Genomic DNA, 6,385 nt, shown 5'->3' on the forward strand with positions numbered 1-6,385 from the left:
AAAGTTATAGGTATATGTTATCATCTAAGGCTGAATTTGTTGTGTCCAATTATGAATTCAACTGCAATAGATTAAAGCACCTTAAAGAATAATAATAATTAAAAAAAAGATAGATAAAAAGAAGATCCAAGTATGGAAGGTGGGTTTGTTGAGTAGGAATATAATTTTTTTTTAAATGCTTAAAAAGATGTCACACAAGAAATGAAGTTGATATCACAGCATCAAACCCACACCAGCTGGCTACAATGAAACATTAAATATTATTGTTACTTCATGTTTTTTAACTTTGACTGTAATACCCATACATCAGATTCTGACTAACATGCCTTAAAATACAATAATTACTGTTTATTTTTATTCTGCCTCACCAACACGCACATCATGGCGATTGTGCCTACTGTCAATGCCTCACACTGTGATACACATTTCACATTATAAATACTTTTTATCCTAAGCATTCAGTCAGTACATTGGCCTTGATCAACATTGTTCAACAACAGAACAGTAAACTCTTGTTCTGTGTCTTGTACATTTTTGAATGTCTATATTTAAATACTTGCACATTTAAAACTTGTATTTGATTTGTACTCTTTTTGTATAATAGGTACACAGTATATTATGTGTATTGTTTATTTTGTGTACATTTTCTTCATTTTTTTTATCTTAAACTTTTTCAGTCATCTTTACACTTGTGTTCATGATAAAGTGACAATGTGATTAGATTTGACTCTAGTCATATCAGTGCTCTAGAAACAATTCTTATAGTCTTATTCTACACTTTTCATGGCTGCTGACATAAGATGACATGACCAGCCGAGTACTACTCATTCTTTCTTTGTAATTACACTTTTGGTTGCAGAATAAGTTAATCATGTGTAACATTTACAACTGTGAATACAGTTTCTCTACAATGGCATGGCATCATTAACCAAAAAAGTATGCAGTGGTATGATGCTGCATTTACACTAATACTGTATTAATTTGAAGACCACTGTTGAATCAGTCAGGAAAAGATAAAGACATGTAAAGTTCTGCGGACAACCAAGTAAACTTCTGCAGATCATATAAGTTTTACTTGATGCACAAATTATGTATTAAAATGTGTGGTCAATGAAATATCACTATATAATAAAAACACAACTTACCTAATAATTATATATTGTAGAATATCTGCCTCTTTGTTACAGAACAACCACAGGATGTCATCAGAAATGTATAAGATGGTGAACCTATGTAACCACTACAAATCAGTGATGGTCGATGTCCAGAACTGTCTGTAGAGTAGCAGATTAAACTTATTCTTTTTTTAAATAAACAATCTTCCTCCAATATCAATGTGATTCTGACATATTTTTTCTTCATGCAATAATACATTAGCATAATAACAAGAACATTTTACAAACCGGCCAACAGCAATTATGTCTGTAAACAGTAGGTATATCAATACTTCTGTAATATTTGCAACACACACACACACACACACACACACACACACACACACACACACACACACACACACACACACACACACACACACACACACACACACACACATGTTGTGTTTCCATGTTTTATGGGGACTTTCCATAGACATAATGGTTTTTATACTGTACAAACTTTATATTCTATCCCCTAAACCTAACCCTACCCCTAATCCTAACCCTCACAGAAAACATTCTGCATTTTTACATTTTCAAAAAACATAATTTAGTATGATTTATAAGCTGTTTTCCTCATGGGGACCGACAAAATGTCCCCACAAGGTCAAAAATTTCGGGTTTTACTATCCTTATGGGGACATTTGGTCCCCACAAAGTGATAAATACACGCTCACACACACACACACACACACACACACACACACACACACACACACACACACACACACACACACACACACACACACACACACACATACACACGGCGGTAAGTGAATAGGGTCTTGGTTAAGGAATAGCCAGCTTAGCTAGCCACCTAGCTGTTAAACCTGAACTCAATCCCTGAGTCAAATTCTGTGTGATTGGTCGAATAAATAGTTTTGGACAGCAGAGACAAAATCCTTACCTACTTAATGATGACAGAGGATATTAGGTCCTTGACTATTTGACAACAAAAGTCAGGTGCAGGCATTTAAAGGTGCAATCAGTAAATCTTTGCTCATGTCACCTTGGACTTACAGTGACACCTTGTGGTGTGGAAGTAGTATCATTCAAAAAGTTTCCAGTTTCCAGTTACAGTATATATATGTTTGTAACGTGATAATTTTTTACTTCATAACTGTCTAAATAATCATATCTGTCATAATCTGTAGAAGTAGTATGCGTTTAGAATAAAGTTTAGGACAAAACCTCTCAGTGTTTCTCACTTCATGCTCATAGATTTAAATGAATACATCACATTCAGTCGGATGTCACATAAGGTCTAGTCGCAGAAATATTCCAAAATATTCAACAGATCCAAAATTGCGCCTCTGCAGATGGTCGAAACTCCACACAGCCATTGTACGACACTCCATTTGTCTGTAATCTGTAATTTGCCCAATACAGTGGAAAGACAGACTTCAGTCCAGTAAGACAAAAAAAATTTGGAAATGTAATTAAGTAAAAGTACAAGCATTCTGTTTAAATTGCACTCGAGTGAAGTACAAATCCCACCAAAATAATACTTAAGTAGAATTTGTGTCTCTGTTTTTCCTATTAATTGTTTGATAACTGTTTGACAAATGCTGTCTCCTTTTAGTTCATAATAATGATTTACACCTCCTCCTCAGTCACGAACCCGCCCCCTGCTGGGTGTGTGGAGGTAGGTAAGTGCTTTGCGTCTATTCTCAGCACCAGAGCCTCCGGCCGCTTCACTGCCTCCCGACGCCACATTACCTGTTCCGAACCGCTGCGAAGCCCCGCCGGGTACGTCAAAAATACTCGTCCCCTTGGTGCCCCTAGCTCGGAGTTTAGAGGCGTGGCTCTCACTGCCCAACCCGTCATGCTGGCTGCACCAGACCATTCGACTCGGTTACGCAATTCAGTTTGCCAGGCCTCCGCCCCCCTTCGTTGGCGTCCATTTTTCCGCAGTACACGGTGAACATGCCCAGTCCCTGCGCGAAGAAATCGCCTCTCTTCTTATCAAGGACGCGATAGAGCCTGTCCCTCCAACCGAAACGAAGAAGCGTTTCTACAGCCCTTACTTCGTTGTACCCAAGAAAGGCGGCGGCTTACGACCGATCTTGGACCTGCGAGTTTTCAACCGGGCTCTGTCCAAACTCCCGTTCAAAATGCTCACCCAGAAACAAATTCTATCTGGCGTCCGGCATCTAGATTGGTTCGCAGCGGTAGACCTGAAGGACGCGTACTTTCACGTCTCGATCCGCCCTCGACACCAACCCTTTCTACGGTTAGTGTTCGACGGCCAGGCGTATCAGTACAAAGTCCTCCCCTTTGGCCTGTCTCTGTCCCCTCGCGTCTTCATGAAAGTCGCAGAGGCAGCTCTTGCCCCGCTCTGAGAAGCCGGCATACGCATACTCAATTACCTCGCCGACTGGCTCATCCTAGCCCCCTCGCGAGAGTTACTATGCGCGCACAGAGACCAGGTGCTCAGGCACCTCAGCCGCTTGGGGCTTCAGGTCAACTGGGAAAAGAGCAAGCTCAACCCGGTTCAGAGCATCTCTTTTCTCGGCTTGGAGTTGGACTCTCCAACGAGCGTGCTCAGTCGGTGCTGGAGTGCATCGCTTCCTTCAAGCCAGGCACCGTGGTCCCTCTAAAATGATTCCAAAAGCTCCTGGGGCATATGGCATCCTCCGCGGCGGCCGCGCCGCTGGGGTTGATGCATATGAGACCACTTCAGCACTGGCTCCAGACTCGAGTCCCGAGACGAGCATGGCGCCGCGGCATGCACAATGTGAAAATTACCACCCCCTGCCGCCAAACCTTCAAACCCTGGACAGACCTCTGCTTTCTACGGGCAGGAGCACCCTTGCAGCAGGTGTCCCGACGCGTTCTGGTCACAACCGACGCCTCCAAACTGGGTTGGGGCGCTGTGTGCAATGGGCACACAGCCGCAGGCCGTTGGAACCGGGCCCCGCTGCTTTGCACATCAACTGCCTAGAGCTGCTGGCTGTTTTCTTTGCAATGAGGAAGTTTCTCCCGTTAATTCGAGACAAACATGTCCTAGTCAGGATAGACAGCACCACAGTGGTAGCTAGCCTACATAAATCGCGGTACTGTCCCCTCACGAGCGGACTCCCTTGTCTCCCTTAGGCAGTTACAGCTGCCTCGGTCGCCGTGCTGTAATCTTCCCCCCTCTACGAGGCTGGATCTACCACCGTGCCAACTTTCCCACATAGGTCCGAAGCGGCCATGTGATGTATTCGCCACTCTTTGCCTCCCCTGCAGGGTAGGTGTGGTCTCCGCAGGGTCTTCTCCCCCTGAAAGAATAGGAAATGGGGTAAGACCCCCTTCCCTTAATGCATGTAAGGGCCCTGGCCGTAGTTGCTCTATGGGAGAAACATAGAGAGAAAAGAGGCCCAGCCAGGCTTGGCCCGTTCCCAGGTTGGCAAGGATCACCTTGTTCCCCTCTCCAGGGTAACCAGAAGGATTCTGATGGCTTTAATGGGGCATTGGGGAAGGGTACGTGCAGCCTGATACAGCTGGTCGCCTTTGCACGTAAGAAATACCTGCCCGCTCCTGTATCAGCAGTTCACGTACACGGCTCAGCGCATGTCACATTTAAAAGTGGACCCCTAGTGTCGCTTCTCTGACACAACGTGGAGAGAGCGGCTGAAGGGGAACGTCTAGGTTACGTATGTAACCTCCATTCCCCGATGGAGGGAACGAGAATATTGTCTACACAGGGCAATGCACTGGGTCCTCAACATTGGAAGAACGCCAGTCAGCGAGAAGTCACTATAGACACATTTCAATTATAATAGACCGTGAATGTAATGCCATGACACTAGCTAACAGTGTAGTAAACATGGACATATATCAGTCCTCCGACATAGTCAAAACCTGTGAAGGGAGGGAGGAAACATCCAAGTTACAAAACCTGGCAAAGCACATCTAATACCAGTGCTAAGCCCCACACTGGGATGGTAGCAGAGCGAGAGGGTCTTAGCCATCTTAAACAATGCTAAAATGTACTGATCACAGACAATGAGTGCCCACAGACAAACCACCCAAAGGGTCATGGCCGTTTGTTATGGCAGTGACGTATGCTTTAAGCGTGGATGGATTAAGTCCTGCATCCAAGCACTCTTGCAAGAAGCAGAATATTGTCTGCACAGGGCAATGCACTGGGTCCTCAACATTGGAAGAACGTCAGTCAGCGAGAAGTCACTATAGACACATTTCATAAATATGTAGGGAGCCAGGGGCAAGCCGAAGGGCAGGACTTTGAACTGGTATGCAGTTCCCTCAAAGACAGCTCTCAAGAATGGCCTGTTCATCTGCACATATTTTACCTGTGAGCGCAAAATCACAATGTCCTCCACAGTGGAGCACAGGTCACTGTTAAAGCGAGGTGGATGCCTTGCGAACTGAATCACACAGCTGTGTAGTGCACAGAAGACCATGTAATGCATCCATGTAGCAAGCCATGGGGGACTCTTTCAGTAAAACCGTGTTTTTTGCTTAAAGCTGGACATTTTTGTCTGTAGTTTTGTGCTTCACACAACTGCAACGGGGTTCGAAAACTTTGTTGGAATGTGACAATCATGGCACGGACCCAACAGCAACAAACACACTGTGAACGTGTTCTCGTTCCTGGCTCATCGAGAGTGGGGATACATGAAGGCCACTTTACCGGGCCTTCTTGAGGCTGGAAAGAAAGCACTGTGCATCATAGCAATGTTCTGATATGGAGACACAGAATTAAAAGCAGGGCAAAACCTACAGTATTTTACAGAGGAAATGTCATGCTCTCATTCCTGGCTTACACTGCAGGGAAGCGAGAAGCCAATTTCTGATCAATTTAGTCAGGGTATCGCTCCACAGACACGGGGTCTTTCTAGGCTCAGGTGACAAACTTCAATCAACTCACCTGAGTGGGTACATGTTTCATTAATTAAGACACAGTGACAAAATATCCCTGATATCATCACTACCCCTGAATGATAGCAGTGTTCTGGAGCGGACTGCAAATCGCCACGTGCGCACTGAACAGGTGATGCCGTTTGAGATTTTGTTTCTTTTCACTGAAAGAAAAACACACAAAACAACATAATGCAATCAATATTAAACACAGAAATGTTTGAAGGCTACACACAGGGAAAATAAATATACTCCACTCATTAAAAGGGTACAGATCCAAACAACAATTAGCATTCATTTATGTTCTTACGACCCTGAAGAGGAAAATACTGATGATGTGTTGCGGTCCCCCAAATTATATG

Source organism: Xyrauchen texanus, chromosome 12 (assembly GCF_025860055.1).
Source record: "Xyrauchen texanus isolate HMW12.3.18 chromosome 12, RBS_HiC_50CHRs, whole genome shotgun sequence".
NCBI classification, from domain to species: Eukaryota; Metazoa; Chordata; class Actinopteri; order Cypriniformes; family Catostomidae; genus Xyrauchen; species Xyrauchen texanus.